The following is a 19,806-nucleotide window of genomic DNA, read 5'->3' as shown; positions in this document are numbered from 1 at the left end:
ATGGAGGCTATATCGCATGTAAGCTGTGATTACTACAGACGGTGTGGCCACCAGGGCACCTGTGCTTTTTCCTCCTTCCTCTTCTTTCAAAATAACTCCCTCCTCCCCGTCCACACACGCCTTTTTCCAAAAGCGCTCTTTCAGAAACAGGCTTCTTCCTCATAGAAAAAGGTTTACCAATGTCAGAAAAACCCCTCTGTTCTTTCAAACTTTTTGCCACAAGACTTCTCACTGTCTAATTTATTCTCTAATTTCAAGCCAGAAGGTTTAGTTTTACTGATACATGAGCTCCTTCTGCTTTGATTTTTGTTTTCCTTTTGTAACAAAAGTGGCACAATAAAATCCATGCTTCTCATTCGAATTGGACAATTCCATTCACCGTTCTTTTCTGGAAAAAGCAGACTCCCATGTTACCATGCTAATCTGACTATGTTTGCTATTGATTGATTGATTGATTGATTGATTGATTGACAATTAAACTGAACTCTTTGAGTTTTACTGATAATAGTCTACCAGGTTTTATTTTAATTCTCCCCAAAACTGTCACACCCAATTTTCTCTTACAGTTTCTGGTAAGAGGTCACCCCCAAACACCATGCTGATAACTGCATTTTGTTAATATTGCTACTTACAAAAGGAATGAACTCCAGATTTTTTGCCAGATTTCAACCTGGAACAAATACATTGTTCCTAATTGTGGTTGCCTTCTGTCTGTGATTTGAGGGTTTAGGTCTTTTTTTTTTTTTTTTTTGTAATTTGTTTGAGTCGTCAGGGAACATTTTCCAAAAAAAAAAAAGAATCTCAGCATGGTCATTGCACTCACGAGAGGGGATGGTATTACATTCCAATAAAAATTCAGCAAATACTGCTTCTGCCTTTGTCATTCCTTCTTCACCTTCTTGGCTTGTCCAAATGCCAGGCGACATGGAGAGGTATCACTTTTGATTTGCAAGCTGAAATATGCTTTGATGTCGTTACATGTTTTGTGCAGTCTCCAAGGCCTTTGTGCCTTGCAGCAAAATCACAACAGTGCACTGTGCAGAATGCAAATTCACATCCTTTTCTTCCCATTGGTTTCAAAAAATGATAAATTCTTTTAGTACAAATATGTTTCTTGCCATTTCCAAGAGTATATATCATCTATTTTAGTTTATAGGGTTGTTGTTGGTTTTTTTGCTTGATTTCTTCCAAGATCCTCTTTATCAACTATGTCTGTTCACAAGAGGATCTTCCAAAATATGTTGTGTTTTCTCTTTTTCTGTCTCCAAACAGTAAGAAACATATCTTCTTATCATAAAAGTTAGAGTTTAAAAAGACCTATTTGGAAGGGCTTTGAAAACCTCAGTGCCTTTGTTTTCTGTGTGCCTAAATAAGAAGAGCTCTAGGTCACAACTGTTAAATTTTGTTTGGAATTCCAAGTGAACCTCAACAGTGCAATACCCAGTTAAAATTATCTTCTTAATAGATCCACAAATTATGTATGTTTAGAATGCATTGTTGTATAATGTTTCCATAGCACTTGCAGTAGTGCTGTCTGATCATTAACTCTAACCTCTCTGCAAGCATAGAAAAATATTCCCAACAGGCTATATTTGGGTATTTTAAATGACAAGAGGTGATACTTCTACTATGTCCTTCCCTAGACTATTTTAAACTTTCTGTTCTGTCACAACCAACATGTTTTCTCTTTGGGGATTCTTGTAGCACTGCTATCCATGCTATCATGGTGATTGAGCGCACACTGCAATTAGGGATATTAAAACGGTTAACTGGTTAAACCAGGAGTAGGCAATAAAACGGCAGTGGTTCACCAGGGTTAGCCCTCGGCAGACTGCCACCACTGTATTTACTTGCACCTCTGCAGATCACCTTTCCTGGCCAATGGGAGCTATGGGAAGCAGTGAGGCTGACAGCAAATATGTGAAATTAAGGTTTTGAATGCATGACTTTAAATCTCTGACACTCTTTTAATGTAGTTCCCCCCCCCTCCCCGGTGTAATATATGTCCATTCTCTGCAAAGTCATTTTCACACACAGTGACAAGCAAAAGGCTACTTCAGTGTCGACATTCACTTGGCTAGTTACTATCAATATTAGAGTACTTAAATATTTTAATAAAGAGAGTGAAAAATAAAACCCTCTGGTCATCTGTCTCCTTCGAGTTGAAAATATCTTAGGCAGAAATGATATGAGTGAATTTTCACTCGTTTTGTGCATAATGAATATTTCAGTTGTTTTATGCATACAGTATTACACTGGCAAATGACTGTTTAATGACCTGCAGCTAATGAAAATCGAAGCAATGAAGATGTCATCTCCGATTCTTTTGAGCTTATATCACCCATGGTTCTTTAAATCCTGCACAGCTTATCTGGAGGGCTTCTTTTGTGGGTTTCTGTGAGCCCATGTGAGAGCCAGTGGATAAGGCCTTGGCAGATGGAAGTGCTGTGTGGTGTACCACCATTTCATGAAGTGGAATGGACAGTATTAATCTGATCCTTGCACTTTGTGTAGTCATTTACACTAAATCACAGCATTTTTACACCCATTTTGCATTCCCTTGAAGCAGGGGTATGTGATAACACAAGATGCAACAGAAAAGGAACAGGCTCTTTGATTGAAAAAAACCCACCTATGAACATTACTATAGCATGATTCTGAAATAATTATCTAAAGTACCTATATGGTTTCCACTACCACGGTGTAATCACATCCAAAGCACATCAGAATCTGTGAAGTATTTATCCTCTCAGCACTCTGGTAAAGTAGGGAAGTGCTTTATCCCCATTTTACAAATGGGGAATTGAAAGAATCAACAGCCAAATTTTATCCTCAACTAGGTTGAGTAGGGGAATTATGTTCAACAGACCAGTACAATCCCTAATATTGGGGTAGTTATATCAGAATGAAGAAGGTTAAACCTCTCTAATCTGCCACTTTCTGGTTTGGCAACATCTATTCTCTGGCATGATTTCAGTTAGCCAGATGTCTACTTATTATGGGTGTGACCAAGTTTCCCATGGTCCCATCAAGTTTGTTTACAGCCAGTAGTCCTGGCTCTCAGTGCTCTGTGCTGTGATTTAACTCAGATATCCTGAGTTTTGGCTACTAGTACCCTAATTACTGATCCATCTTTCCTTAGTATTATCTAGGCCATCCCTGACAGGTGTTTGTCTAACCCGTTCTTGAAACTTCAAGGTTCTTCACAGCCTTCCTAGGTAATTTGTTCCAATCCTTACCTACCCTTCAAGATAGACATTTTTCCTAATGTCCTGTTCTTCTCCTATTGTCAGTGGTTAAGGAGACCAATTTATCACACTCCCATTTATAAGAACTTTTTATGTACTTGAAGGCTATTATTGTATCACCACTCAGTCTTCTCCAGACTTGACAAACCCAATATTTTTGTCAAGCTTTCCCTGTAGGTCAAGTTTTCAAGACTGCAAATATATTTTGTGGCTTTTGTCTGGATCTTCTCCAATTTGTCACATTTTTTCCCAAAGTGTGATGCCCTGAATTAGACAAAAGACTCCAGTTGAGGCCTTATTAGTGCTGGCTAATAAGGAAGAATTACTTTTCATGTCTTATTACTACACTGCTGTTATCTCTCAGAATGGTGCTAGGTGTTTTAGAAACAGTATTACATTGTTGACTCATGTTTAGTTTGTGATCCACTATAATCCCCAGATCCTTTCCTGCAGTATCCCATCCTAGGCAACCATATCCCATTTTGTATTGTTCATTTGATTATTCCTCCTACTTGTAGCACTTTGCATTTGTCCTTATTGAATTTCATCCTATTTATTTCAGACTATGTTTGATTTTGAATTCTAGCCCTGCCCTTCAAAGCACTTGCAACCCCTCCCAGCTTGATAACCCCCATATACCTTATACATGTCAAGCTGCAGGCAGGGGCAGGGGGTCTGGCAGTCAGCTGTGGGAAGGCAGGGCTCTGTCTGTCCTGTTTGTCCCCTCTCCCACCTCCTAGGTGTGCATGGCCCTTCTGCATGAGCCCTAGCTGCCAGTGGCTGAGTGGTGGAGCTCCTAAATAAAAAAGAAACAGGAAAAGCTCATGGCCTCTTGGATACATTCCCATGCCTCCCTTTGGTGGTCCACCTCCTAGTCTGAGAACCACTGGTCTTGGCTATTTTTGTCTAGTTTGTTTATGAGAAGGTCACATGAGACAGTATCCAAAGCCTTTCTAATGTTGAAATAAATCCCATCAGCTGCTTCCCTCCATCCACAGATTTGCGTCCCTGCCAGATCTCCCCCCAGAGTGACCACACACAGCTGCCAAGGAGCAAATTCAATTTATGAATACGTATCAAAGGGCTTCCTCAGTGATGCATATCCTTGTGCTGTACATGGGCACCATGGCATTCCTTCTCACTAGGACCCATGCTACATCCTGCCTTCCCCCACCTCGGGTTTTTAGAGATGCCAACTTATAGGCAGCATAATGAAAACTGCTGGAACACCAGGAATAGCCACAAAAAAAAGGGGGGGGGGGATCTGATAGAATGTTTGATGTGGGTCTGAAAGCAGAAGCGGGAAATACAATCTGCAGGGGGAACTTATTTCATGAAGTCAAGCAGAAATCTCACCAGCCCCAGCAAGATGCAGGGCAGAAATGACACCTGCTCTGGACTTGAGTATGAGTATCTAGGCTTCAAACCTGCTTGGAACGCTGCTGCGGTCTGGGTATGTGCAGCTGGTCTCAGGAACGCTACTCTGCTGAGCTACTGGCATAGCAGCCAATGCAGCTGGTGGTGGCATCAGATATTAGAAATAAAGGGCTGAATTCTGACCTCAGCTATGCACCATATGCTCTGGGTATGGTATCTAACAAGCCCCCCTTCTCTCTTGTCTGGGTGGCTTGAATTACTAAAGACTGTGTAGGGGTGAGGAGGGAACTGGCTTCAGGGAAGGCCTGACGAAGGTTTGGGTGGGGAAGGGGAGAACTGCCCTGGGGCCCAATGATTCAAAAGGACCCAGAGTCCATGGTTACCATGGCAGCAATGGTGCGCAGAGCTCCAACCTACTATGGCAGTGCAGGGCTGGTGGGGAGAACGTGCCATGGTCTGGGAAGCACCGAAGGCTGCCCATGGTCCTACCCCTTCCACCTGATGCCCCACCCCTTTGGGGAGTGTGGAGCAGCCCCACCACCACTTTGCCCAGTAGCCCGACAAGGCTGTCAGTTCTTGTGCTTCAGGGGATCACGACTTCTTCAATCTTGAACATTTTACTAATGCTCTGTCCAATCCAATGTAAGTAGTTCTCAATATTTGCAGCTACTCCCTTAAAAATCATTACAAAGGTATTTGTTATATAGTAGGAACATATTATATGTCTTTTATATCGGAAGTATTTGGCAACATACACCTTTCATTGGTCAGGGTGTCCTATTTAGCACCTTGTCCTTCTCTTTCCCTGGAAATGGACAAGAAGTCAATAGATCCTTTGCTTACCATTCCAGATGTTGGCCGGCAGGGTCAAATCAATATGAGGATGAAGTAATCTAGGCCAAACAAAGGGATGTCAGAATTACATGTTTCCTGGTACAAACAGGAAGTGGCAACTGAACTGTGAATCTCAATATCCAGTCCTTGCCCTTTATTCAGTCTGGACTGGAAGGTTCCATTCTATTCCAATGAGAACTACAAACAGTCATTGCAGTATGTGTGTAATGCCTATGATGGGCACAATGGGGAAAAATCATTACTAGTTATTATTTGATATGTTTGAAATATATGTAGTCCAAGTGTTTACAGATGTGATTTTTTTCTGGTGTCTTTTTTTTTAATTGTTTGAGTTTTTAAAAATGTGTTCACTGTACAATATGCAGGATACAAAAAACACATTTGGATGAAAGTTTGGAGGCACTATAATCAAAGTATTTTGGGTTGGTATGATGGGGGTAGTTGAGATCTTTTAATGAAGAGCTGATCCATGTTTTTTCCTGTCTCTAGTGCCCTTGATAAATGTCACCTTCATGTACGACATTTAAGACCTGAGGGTTTTTAGGTTTGTTTGTTGTCTCATCTGCATGTATCTGACTTTGTTTCAATTAAGGCTTTGCAGGGAAAAAAAAGTCCCTGTCTCTGGCTATTACTTTGGAGGATCTTTTGTGAGATTCTTTGTTTATGGGAAAGAATATTTGGAAATGGGAGTTGCTTCAAATTTATGGAGGTGGTTTTCAATGGCAGGCAGGGACAGTTAGGCGCAAATGTGCACTGAGACCAAGGATGCTCCAGTAGTTGGGTGCAAGCTTGGGACTTGGAGACCAAGGTTTAATAAAGAGGATGAGGTTTAATAAAGAGAAATGCAAAGTGCTCCACTTAGGAAGGAACAATCAGTTCCATACATACAAGATGGGAAGCGACTGTCTAGGAAGGAGCATGGCGGAAAGGGATCTAGGGGTCATAGTGGACCACAAGTTGAATATGAGTCAACAGTGTGATGCTGTTGCAAAAAAAGCAAATATGATTTTAGGTTGTATCAACAGGTGTGTTGTAAGCAAAACTCATGAAGTCATTCTGCCGCTCTACTCTGCACTAGTTAGGCCTCAGCTGGAGTACTGTGTCCAGTTCTGGGCGCCACATTTCAAGAAAGATGTGGAGAAATTGGAAAGGGTACAGAGAAGAGCGACAAGAATGATTAAAGGTTTAGAGAACATGACCTATGAAGCCAGGCTTCATGAACTGGGCTTGTTTAGTTTGGAAAAAAGAAGATTAAGGGGGGACATGAAAGCGGTTTTCAAATATCTAAAAGGGTGTCACAAGGAGGAAGGAGAAAATTTGTTCCTCTTGGTTTCTGAGGACAGGACAAGGAGTAATGGGCTTAAAGTGCAGCAGGGGAGGTTTAGATTGGACATTAGGAAAAAATTCCTAACTGTCAGGGTGGTCAAATATTGGAATAAATTGCCAATGGAGGTGGTGGAATCTCCCTCTCTGGAGATATTTAAGAACAGGTTAGATAGACATCTGTCAGGGATGGTGTAGACGGAGCTTGGTCCTGCCTTGAGGGCGGGGGGCTGGACTCGATGACCTCTCGAGGTCCCTTCCAGTCCTATTATTCTATGATTCTATGACCAGGTTTCACTTCCCTGATGTGCCATAGATTTCCTAGGAGACCTTGGATAATTGCCACCTGACAGTGGCGTTGGGTGGACACATACATGAAAGACAATAAGGCGGTATGGAACAGTACCCTGTCATGGGGTGGATTCACCACCATGGTGCCTCCTGCTGGTAGCACTGGGAATTAGCTTGGAAACAGGGTGCCTTCCTCTGGCAGGTGTCTCTCTGTGTCCTCACTTCACGCTCCAACTCCAGACCCGCATCACTCTCAGACCATCGTGTCCTCTTCAGGACATTGCCCTCTGGCAGTGCCCATTCCAGCGTCTCCTGGCCCCCTTCCAGGGAGGTGTTTATCAGTCTCTGCACTCTGGGGTCCTCCCCTTCCAGGGAACCCCCAATTCCCTCTGTACCCTCCTTGCCTCCGTGACCCACTGCCAGTCTTCATCTAGCCCCTGCCACAGGGGCAAACTGTAGTCTGCAATGGCCACTCATCATTGGCAAGAGTATGGACTTACTGCCTTTTCCTATCCTGGCTGTCTCCTCACAGCCCTAGCACCCTTAGGCCTTGCTTCAAAACCTGCAGTCTGGGAGTGAAGCCAGGCCAGAGCTCCTCAGCCCTGCCTGCCTTTCCTCAGCATTGATCTGTCCCAGGAAGCTTCCCTGGCAATTAGGTCCCGCCTGCTCCCCTGCTAAAGCAAGAGTCCTCTTCCTCCCTCCTGGAACCCTTATTTATGTAGACCTAGCTGGGCCCGGATTGGCTACTATCTTCCACAGCTGTGGGCTTTGCTCTCAGCCCTCTCCCAGGCCTGGGTTTTACCCGTAAAGAGCAAGTGCAGGCAGACACCCCGTCACAGACCCTAATAATGTAAGTATCTAGATACAGCTTTGAAAAATCTCTATTCCCACCCCATCCATGTGTGCTGGGATTGCAGATCCTCCAAAACACTCAAGGAATAAAACAATATCACAAGCTTATGACAGTGTGTAGCCAGAAAAAATAACTCTGCTGATGCCAACTGCATTCCACATGTACACGGCTTTTACCAGCAAATGGAAAACAAAAAGGTGGGCAAAAATCAAAAGCTCAGCCTTTGATGAATGATACAAAGATGCTGCTATACTTGCAAATGAAAGAGAAAATATACAGAGAGAACAGAAATGGACCCATTTTCACTTAGCACCTGTTAGCAACTCAATTTCTGGTCTTGTTTCCTGATCCTGCTGTACCGAATTAAATGAGCAAAGTATAAAGTAAGATCTAAAGTGATATTGCAAAGTCAGACAGTTGTTCTTTTGTGTAATGTTGGAGGGCAATGATGGAATGGTATAAATAAAGAAACTTCTGATGGCTAAAGGTGATTTTACGGTTCTTTGCTGCTACTTGCCGGCAATAAAGGGGTTAAACCCAATGCCATTCCAACAGTCTCACCACCTCAATTCCCCGGGAGATTTCAATTTCTCTCTTTCTGTGATTCTAAAATGCCTGCCTCCTTGGTAGCTAGTTTCAGTGTGGTGCGACATTATTCCTTATTAAGGAATTTGGGACAGGAAATAGTGCTGCTCAAAGCTGTTTAATGACCATCACATTTCTTCCAACATGTGGCTGCAGTGCAGTGATGGATGGAGTAATACTGGTTTATAGGGATCTATCCTGAAAATCCTCCAAGCCAGATTCTCGTCATCAGGGGTGGATGAGAGTTTTGTGGGGCCTATTGAAGCACAGGGCTTGGGGCAGCACAATTTCACGCATGGACCACGGCCACAGCCGACAGGTAGTAGCGCATGAGCGGGGCTTATTGAAGCGCGGGGTCTGGGGCAGCCTCCCTGCTCACCTTGCCCTATATCCACCGCTGCCCATCATCCTGAACCTTGTCACACTGGTGTAAATGGGCACATAAGTTGCAAGGCAGTGGTGAATCAGGCCATTGGTTTCAGCATGTTATAAAGGGTTCATGTTTTGTCTTTTTCCCCTCCTTCCTTTCCCTTCTCCCCAGTATTATCACGGCATGACTAGATCAACTCTTCCCTTTGGAATTCAATGGAAGTACAATGTGAGTAAATGTGAAAGGTGTGGCCAGTGGTCCTCTCTTTCTCCCACAACTCCATCCTGTGCAGCTTATTTATTTAAAATATTTTTACCCTGCCCCTCTATTTAAAATATTCAAGGCGGCTTACAAAATTTTCAAAACACAATATAAATATATATAAAACATTAAAATACAAGGCCCCAGGGGACATATAAGACATCTTGAGAGAAAGAACACACACACACACACACACACACACACACAGACTCAAACACCAATAAAAGCATGGGTAAAAAGGGCGGCTTTAGCCTGACACTGAAACAATGCTAACATTGGTGCCAGATGAATATCCTGGTGGAGAGAATTCCATAGCCTGGGAGCAAAAGCTGAGAAGGCCCTGCCCCACACAGATGTCTAATCTAATCTACACAAGTGGAGGAACACAGAGCAGAGCTTCCCCAGCTGACCTCAATCCCGGGACAGGTTCATATGGGAGAAGATGGTCCTTCAGATACCCTGTATCCAACCTGTTTAGGGCTCTATAGGTCATAACCAAGACCTTAAATTGTGCCCAGAAACATACCAGAAGTCAGTGCAACTGCTGGAGCACCAGCATAATGTGCTCTGTATAATGAGTATTCCTTAAAACTCAAGCAGCCACATTTTGGACCAGCTGAAGTTTCCAAAGGCTCTTCAGAGGCAGCCCCACATAAAGCACATTGCAATAATCCAGTTGGGATGTAACAAGAGCACGGATCATTGTGGCCAAGTCATGCTTATTCAGGAAGGGTCGCAGCTGGTGGATCAGCTGAAGCTGCCCAAAAGCACTCTTGGCTTTGGTCCCTTCTTCTGCAGCTCAAACCTCCTACTGGATTCTACATTCTAGTCCACCCTTTAGGGGGTATGCAGAAAGAAAAGTCCACGTAAGAGGAAGTCTTTTCATACCTGCAAGGACTTCAGGACTTTCTCCCTAGCTCTGGGACTTGGACCCTAGACCTTTGTGTATTCTGGGTTTCCCCCAACGCAGACTCCTATTGGTCAGTAGGAATGCCCAGGCTCAGGTTTTCCACTGGGCTCCAAAGCCCAGTGATGGGCAGCTAAATTCTGCAATCTGGAGAATTAAATAGCTGCCTCCCTGGATCCCTTCCAACCTGAGTTGATCTGGTCCTGCCATGGGGGTAGGGGACTGGACTCGATGATCTCTCGAAGTCCCTTCCAGTCCTAGTATTCTATGATTTCCCCCAACACGGTAAATTAAAGATATGAACTAGAAATAAAGTTTCTGATTTTCCCAGTCAGGTGTTATTTCCTCAGAGCAGAACTCAGCTCCCTTCCACTGCTTGCCTCCTTCTGCTTTATCTTTTAAGCTCTGCCTCCACCTTCTGAAGATTTTGTTGCTGTGGCCAAGCAGGGCTGCCTGGTCCCAATGCCATTCCTTCACCTTTTGGTCTGCAGATTGCCATCACAGTAAGAACTTTTCAAATGAAGAAGGGTTTGGAGGATTGGACCATTGGGCTTAGACACTGGATGGAGACTCTTGAGGGTGAATCCCTGTACTCACGTGGAGTCAGTGAGGCCTGCATGGGAGCACGACTCCATCAGCACGCTCAGTGCAGGATCAGAGGCATAGTCTGTGATGAGACAATGAGATAGAACCCCAGACTATCTTGTGTGTGGCTAAAAATAGTCTTTCTCTCTCGCACGCATGAAAAAATAAGGAATCTTGTCTGGGCTGATTTCAGAAGGTGATTTCAATTATCCATATTCATGAAGTAAACGTGAACTCATAGCATGACATAGAGATAATGGGTAGACACCACAAATTATAGAACCCACAAAGTGAAAGGAAATTCTTGATTTAATCCCAAATGGTGCACAGGACCTGGTCCAAGAATAACTATAGCTCAACCACTTGGTGATAGTAACCACAATGCAGTTATGTTTAACATATTTGGAGGGTGGTGAAAGATAATACAAAAAAATCCCCTGAAACATCATGGAAACATTTCACTTTAAAAAGGGGAACTTACACAAGAACGAGGATATTTATTAGGCAGACATTAGACGGAGCTGTCACAAGGGTTAAATGCCTTCAAGCAGCTTGGGCATTAAATGTAGACCACACATTAAAAAAGACAGAAAGAGGAATAATGAAATGCCATCAGTGCTAAAGAACAGAGAAATGGACGCTGTTTGAGGGAAAAGAGCAAACTTTAAAATTGGAATTCACACCCTTGTCAGGGGAACAAACTTCCACAGGGTAAAATTATAATAAGGCAGGCCAAGAAACAATCTGTGAATCGACTTGCCAAAGATGCAAAAACCAATGATAAGAAGTTTTTTAAAGTACATTGTAAGCAGGAACATTGCCAAACAGACAGTGGAGCCATCAGATGACCAAGGTGTTAAAAAAACACTCAAGGAAGAAAAGGCCATTGCAGACACACTAAATGAATTATTTGCATCAATGTTCACAGCCGAGGATGGGGTTGGGGAGCTAGCTACATAAGAGCTTTCTTTATGGGATAACAAATTTGAATTACTGTTCTACACAGAGGTGTCAATGGAAAGAAGTTTTAGAACAAAGCAATAAATTAAAACAGTACTTAGATACCAGGACCAGATGGTATTTACCCAAGAGTTCTGAATGACTGTAAATTTGAAATTGCAGAACTACTAACTATAGTACGTAACCTATTGCTGAAACAAGTCTCTGTACCTGACGTCTGGAAGGTAGCAGATGTAATACCCATTTTTTAAAGAAAGGATCCAGAGGCAATTCTGACAATTATAGGCCAGTGAGTCTAACTTCAGTACTGTGAAAATTGGCAAAAACTATAGAAAAGAACAGGATTATCAGGTACCTAGACACCTACAATTTGTTGGGGAAAAAGACAACACAGCTTTTGTAAAGGGAAGTCATACCTCACTGAGCTATTAGAATTCTTTTAGGGTGTTGAAATACATATGGGAGAGGATGATCCGGCTGTTACAGTGTACTTGGATTTTCAGAAAGCCTTTGATAAGGTCCTTCACCAAAGACACTCCAGGAAAACTAAGTGGTCATTGAATGAGAAGGAAGGTACTCTCATGGCCTGGTAAAAGACAAGATACAAAGGGTAGGAATAAATGGTCAGTTTTCATAATGGAGAAGTAAGCAATGGGGTCTCCCAAGATCTGTACTCAGACCTGTGGTGTGCAATGTAGATTACACATCTATAAACCAGGGCTCTTTGGAGTGGCAATATCCATGCTCCAGCAGAATCAAAGAGTCCAGGTGGGCTGCGAATGTGGTGGGGGGAGGGGAAAGGAGCAGAGCCCATGTGCTCTGGGCAGTGGAGGGAACTGGGAGCTGACCCAATGCAGCGGAGGGCCGGGAACCCAGCATGTGGCCCAACTGGGTTGCCAGGGGCTGGAAGCTGAGAAGCTCCCGCGTTGCTGGGGGAAAGGGGAGGCCAGGAGCCATGAAGCCCAGCACATGGCTCAGCAGGACTGCATGTGGGTGGGGTGGGAGCTGCTGCACAGATTAGCAGGTCTGGGGAGGAGCTGGGAAGGCTGGCATGTGGCCCAGCATGTGACCCAAATGGTCTGCCTAGAGGAGCCAGGAAGCACAGTAGGACTGCAGGGCATGGGATACAGCCAGCATCAGAGGGCCTGGAAATGACCTCCCTTGATCCAGCAAAATCCTTCATCCAGGACTAGTGAGGTCCAGAGGGTGTCGGACCAGCGAGGTCCAATCTGTATGTTTATTTATGATTTGGGAAGAGAGTTTGCAGACAATAAAAAATCAGTTAAGTTCAAAACTGTGTGTGAAGAGTTACAGGGGATCTCACCTGACTGGGTGACTGGGTGACAAAATGGCAGATGAAATTACACATTGATAAACACAAAGTAATGCACATCGGATACAAATAATCCCAACTAGACATATGCAATGATAGGTTCTAAATTATCTGTTACCACTTAAGGAAGAGATCTCGTAGTTGTGGATAGTAACCTGAAAATATCCACTTAATATGCAATGGTAGTCAAAAAAAAAAAAAAAAGAAGAAGAAGAAGAAGAAGAAGAAACAAACACAATTTTAGGATCCACTAAGAAAGGCATAGAATGTAAAACAGAAATTATGATAATGTCAGGCTATATAAATCCACAATACACACCTCTGCATTTGAATATTGCTTCCAATTCTGGTCACTCCTCCTGTAAAAGGAGATAGTGGAACAGAAAATGGGGCCCAGAAAGCCAACAAAGATGATCATAGATATAGAATGGCTTCCACATGAGGAGAAATGAACATCATTAGGGCTGTTCAGCTTACAAAGCAGAAAACTGGAGGTGGGCAGGGGGAGGGATATACATAAATCTAAAAATCATGCATTGTGTGGAAAATGTGATTGTAGAACCGTTATTTACCCTTTCCCACCATAGAAAAAACAAAATCAGGGTCACTTGATGAAATTAATAGACAGCTGGTTTAATACAAACGGGAGAAAGTATTTTTATAATATTCTGTGGAACCCATTGATATGAAACATCATGTTGGCCAAGAGCATAAGTGGTTAATGAAACAGGATGAGTTCATGGAAGATAGGTCTATCAAAGCCACAATGATCAGGGATATAACTGCATAGTCAAGGCAATGCCAAGTTTCTGATTGCTGCATGCTGGAAAGGGAAGATAGGTGGATCTCTTCAGAACTGCTCTGTTCTGTGCATTCCCCATGAAGTTCTAATTTTGGCCACTGTTGGAAACAGGACACTGGGCTAATTGGACCACTGGCCTGATGTTGCAAAGTATTACAAAAATCCTAAACCCAACTGCCTCTAGAAAAGCAAATGCAACTTATTGGAACACCTTAGGGTATGTCTACACTACCCCGCTAGTTCGAACTGGGGGGGTAATGTAGTCATCCGCACTTGCAAATGAAGCCCGGGATTTGAATTTCCCGGGCTTCATTTGCATGAAATCGGCCGGCGCCATTTTTAAATGCCAGCTAGTTCGGACTCCGTGCCACGCGGCTACACGCGGCACGGACTAGCTAGTTCGGATTAGGCTTCCGTGCTAGTAGCCGCGCGGCACGGAGTCCGAACTAGCCGGCATTTAAAAATGGCGCCGGCCGGCTTCATGCAAATGAAGCCTGGGAAATTCAAATCCCGGGCTTCATTTGCAAGAGTGGATGACTACATTACCCCCGCTAGTTCGAACTAGCGGGGTAGTGTAGACATAACCTACGTTATTCTCCCACAGCTTGCCACTAACCATGTATTTCAGAGAAGGTAAACCCAAGCTAATATTATCAGCTGAAGCTCCCATATATTTACTTTTTAAAAGAAAAGATTATGTTCATTAAATGCTTAATGAGTTCTGGTCTATTCTAACCGGGAGCAATTTACTATCCCAAATCCTTGTGCTATCACATTAATGACTGTTAGCACCATGGGGCACTAGGGGTAATCCCCCTTGTCTAGCAATGTCAGCTCTTTAACTATTACCATGCAATTAATCAGATACCAACACCAGAACAAGGACAGTATAATCTAGTGTATAATGAAATTTATTAATGGTGTCCTACATAATTTATGGGATCTAATCATTCTAATGTGGGTATATGTACAACATGTACACAGCCTCCTTATATTAAGTCTATGAACTAACATGTCATGAGCAATTAAAGCATGAAATCCTTAATTTTGCCAGCTGTTGAGTTAGCCTACTTTCCTATGGATATAAATATAAATATCTGAGAGCAGGAAGTACCACTAGGAATATTGGTGAAAATTCTATTATATGCTTTCTGTATTATAGTAGTGCCAAGAGGCATATTTTGCTCTTTACAAACACATGGCAAGGAAGTCTTGCTGCCCTGACAAGCAATCTAACCAGACAAAAGGGGAAAGAAAAGGAAGTATTATTTTTCTGCTGTATTATTATAAGTGGCATGTTGCAGATTGAGAGTGAGGCTCAGAGAAATTAATGCCTTGATTCATAAAATTCTGCAATGTGCAAGTAGTCCCATTGTTCTCATTACATGCTTAAAATTAAGCAGGTGCTTAGGTATCTGGATCAAATAAGATTTAAAGCCAGGACCCTCAAAAATATTTAGGAAATCAATGGGAGTTAGGTACTTAAATACCATTGAAGATCAATGGGTAGTGATCAATGGCTCAATGTCTAGCTGGTAGTCTGGATGGGTACATCTACACTGCAGCGCTATTTTGGGATACTTCCAGTATCCCAAAATAGCTATTCCACGTCTTTGAAATAAGCCCGTTATTTCAAAATATAATGGCCTTCGATTCCCTGTAAACCTCGTTCCACGAGAATTAAGAACTATTTTGGAATAGTGTTATTTCAAATTTTGGTGCTGTGTAGACAGTGTCATACTACAAAATAAGTTATTTTGAAATTAACTCCAAATAAACTATGGAATTTGTGTAGTTCACATTGCACAGCTTATTTTGAGCTAAGGGTACAGTGTAGATGAAGCCTATCAAGCGGAGTTCCCCAAGGATCAGTCTTGGAGCTGGTTTTATTCATCATCTTCTCTAATGATCTGGATGAGGGAATGGATTGCACCCTCAGCAAGTTCATGGATGACACTAAGCTGGTGGGAGAGATAGATAAACTGAACGGTAGGGACTGGGTCCAGAGTGACCTAGAAAAACTGGAGGTTTGGGCCAAAAGAAACCTGATGAGGTTGAACAAGGAGAAGTATATAGTCCTGCACTTAGGAAGGAAGAATCCCATGCACTGCTACAAACTGGGGTCCAACTGGCTAAGTGGAAGTTCTACAGGAAATGACCTGGGGATTACAGTGGGTGAGAAGCTGGATATGAGTCAACAGTGTGCCCTTGTTGCCAAGAAGGCTAATGGCATATTGGGCTGCATTAATAGGAGCATTGCTGGCAAATCAAGGGAAGTAATTAGTCCTTTCTGTTCCACACTGATGAGGCTACAACTGGAGTATCATATCCAGTTTTAGCCCCTCACCATAGAAAGGATGTGGACAAATTGGAGAGAGTCCAGTGGAGGGCAAAGAAAATGGTTAGAGGGCTGGAACACATGACTTATGCAGAGAATTTAAGGGAACTGGTCTTATAGGGTCTGAAGAAGAGAAAATTGAGGGGGGGTAGATTTGATAGCAGCCTTCAACTACCTGAAGGGAGGTTCCAAAGAGGATGGAGAGAGGCTGTTGTCAGTAGTGATAGATGACAGAACAAGGAGCAATGGTCTCAAGTTGTAGTGGGGGAGGTCTAGGTTGGATATTAGGAAAATGTATTACACTGGGAGGGTGGTGAAGAACTGGAATGGGTTACCTAAGGAGGTGATGGAATTTCCATATTCAGAGATTTTTAAGGCCTGGACTCACAACCCCTGGCTGGAATGATTTAATTTGGATTGGTCCTGCTTTGATTAGGACTAGATGACCTCTTGTGGTCTTTTCCAATACTAATCTTCTATGAGTCTATGATAGTAAGTAATTGAGGAATGCATTCTTAATGGATTACAGAGTATTGTAATAAGTCATAAATCCAGTGTCTCTGTTCAGTCTATGATTTTTAATGTCTTGTAAGTTTATGAATTTAAGGTCTTAGATGTGTCTTTTAAAAGAGTTGTGCATGTTTCCTTATAGGATAAGGACTGATAAGTCAGATATAGATGGATCACTTATTCCCATAGGTATTATTTTATTTATCATTTTCCATCGCTTTGTGGGCCTTTAATGTCCTGGATGAAATACACAATGGATATGTCTAGACTGGATCCCTCTGTCGGCAGAGGGATGCAGATTAGACAGGTCGACATTGCAAATGAGGCAGGGATTTAAATTTCCCGTGTCTACTTTGCATAAAAATGGTTGCTGCTTTTTGCCGACTCAGCACTTTGTCGTAAAAAAGCTGCAGTCTACAGGGGGATCTGTCGAGAAAGAAAACCTTTTTCAACAGATCTCTTATGCCTCCTGCAAGGAGGTGTACAGGATCTGTCAAAAAAGGTTTTCTTTCTCGACAGATTCCCCCTCTAGCGTATGTCTACACTACCACCCTAGTTCGAACTAGGGTGGTAATGTAGTCAACCAGAGTTGCAAATGAAGCCCGGGATTTGATTTGAATTCCGAACTACCGTTACTCCTCGTGGAACGTGGAATAGGAAGTCTAGTCTGAACTACCTAGTTCATGCCGCATGTAGCCGCGGGGCACGAAGTCCGAACTAGCGGACATTTAAAAATGGCGGCACCCGGCAACATGCAAATGAAGCCCGGGAAATTCAAATCCCGGGCTTCATTTGCAACTCCGGTTGACTACATTACCACCCTAGTTCGTACTGCAGCTTTTTGATGACAAAGTGCTGAGTCGGCAAAACGTGGTGGCCATTTTTATGCAAATTAGGCATGGGATACTTAAATCCCTGCCTCATTTGCAAAGTCATCCTGCCTTATCTGCATCCCTCTGCCGACAGAGGGATCCAATCTAGACATACCCAATATGTGGTAATAGGCGCGTGGAAGACCCAATGGGTCTTGATCACCACAGATATACCGGAAGTTAAGACAGAAGTCAATGGAGTTATTCCAAGTTTCCAATGATACAACTGAAAGATTAACTTAGGAGTTTGGTTCGGGCTTTAATACATCACAAAGCAGTAGTTTTATAAGTTCCACTGACAGCCCCAAGGAATTTCTGCAGTATTCGTGGTGCTGAACGTGAGAATTTCAAACCACTGAAAGCTTTTATGTACATATTTTTAAAATGTCAAATACTGCCTTTCTTCCCCTTCTCTAACAATTTGTTAAAGAAATGAGCTTCTAAACTGAGATCACGGATGCCAAGATTCAGCCTTATTTGAATTTTTATGGCTGCGTTATGAACACCTGAATATAGTGGTTTATAATGAACCACTGACAGGCTGTTATAACTACTTTGGCACTAACAATACTACTATAATTAGTGACTTTTGTATTGTGTTAACAAATGCCAGAGTGTGCTACCAGTCTTCCAGATGACTTACCCAGGTTTTAATTAGTGTCTATCTTTCTTTTCTTTGTGGAGACGTACGCTTACCTAAATGACTCAGTGCTTGCACCAAGCACAGGTCAAAATATCCACCTGTCAACTAGGTTTAGTATGCATGCAAGAAGGAAACTACTTAAGACATTTTGTTAATGGAACAGATTGCATATTTCTTCAAATAGAAATCAGAGAACTTGTGTGACAGATGGATCAAAACCTCCCAGTTCTTGAACACCAACAGAGGAGAGATTTCTCTTATCACACTGACTGGTCTGAAATATGCTGATTAACTAAATCTGAAGGAAACTACTGCCCCTCAGATCTGGATATATTAGAAAGAACTTATATTTTAGATTATCTATCTCTCCTGTTTCATATGTACTAGCAAGAATAAAATATAGGGGAAAATGTGGTGTATAACATGTCTTTTGCTGTCTTATGTTATGTTAGTGTATATTTTGCACAGCAAAGGAATAGTGTTCACATTCATGTTATAGCTACTTTTATGGTTTATAAAGAGTTAATCAACAAGTGGTCAAATCTGTTACAGATGGTTATCATGCCTTAAGTAAAAGGTATTATGAATGGCTATGCAAATGGTTAACTTGTTAGCCTCTATAACAATTAATGATTATTAAAACAACTATTCACCATGTATTAGCCATTTATAAATTCTCTATAAATGTATCCTCAGTATAAACTGAGAGTATTTTTATAATAGCTTGCTAGCTACATGGGAATCATTAAGTTTTCAACCTTGGTAAGAGTTATGCAGGCACTTAATTTACACAGGGTGAATAGTCCTATTTATTTCAACAGGACTACTGAGAGTCGATAAAGTCTGTGTATGCATAGATTTTTGCAGAATCAAGGTCTAATATTTGAACTGTGTGTGTAAAGATTGGTTAGTTGCCCATTAAGGGGAAAACTATGACTATTGCAGTAGCCAGGGAGGGATAGGGTGCTAGGAAACCATTTACTCCCATCCCAGTGTGCATGCGCAGCAGGCTGACACTGTGCTATAGATAGGATCCCTGAGTGAAAGGGAGAGCAGCCAGTATTACATACTCCAAAGGGAAGTGTGATGTAAAAGCATAAACATCTCCTTTGATATGTTACAAGGAGGCTAGTAAGGACTACAGAATATTGACATGTATCTCAGAAGTTATTAGGCACTCTACAAGGCAAGAAGAGTTACACTGCAAGGTACAGTCTAGCTCAAACGTGTATTCATGCCAAACTCACTGGGTAAAATGCTGTGGTTGTGTTATACAAGAAGAAGGCTCACCCGCCGTCCTGGATTGGATGCCATCTGCCATCTGTCTGGCAGTGAAAGCTGGCCACCCTGTGCAGGAGGTCAAACTAGATCATCCTAACAGTCCCTTCCGGCCTTAAAACAACACAGTTATGAATGGGTTCCAAAGAACTGTCCCTGTGTGGCCTGTAGTTCTAATGCCTTGGTGGAGAGGAGATGGCCTACTGCTCATTGGAGGGCTTTACACTGTACAGACCAACCAGTATCTTGGAATCTTTATCACTTTGCTCAGGGACATAAGGAAGTCAGGCCCTTACTCCCCAATCCAGATTCACCCTCTGAGCTTCCTCTTGTACTGCCCCTTGCTTCTTGCTTCCTCTATGTAGAGTATCCTCATTTATAGCCACTCCCCGACTTACGAACTCACCAATTTATG

The sequence above is a fragment of the Pelodiscus sinensis genome, chromosome 6 (assembly GCF_052426305.1).
Source record: "Pelodiscus sinensis isolate ZL-2025 chromosome 6, ASM5242630v1, whole genome shotgun sequence".
Lineage (NCBI taxonomy): Eukaryota > Metazoa > Chordata > Testudines > Trionychidae > Pelodiscus > Pelodiscus sinensis.
The sequence above is the reverse complement of the archived record's forward strand: the minus strand, read 5'-3'. Positions refer to the sequence as shown.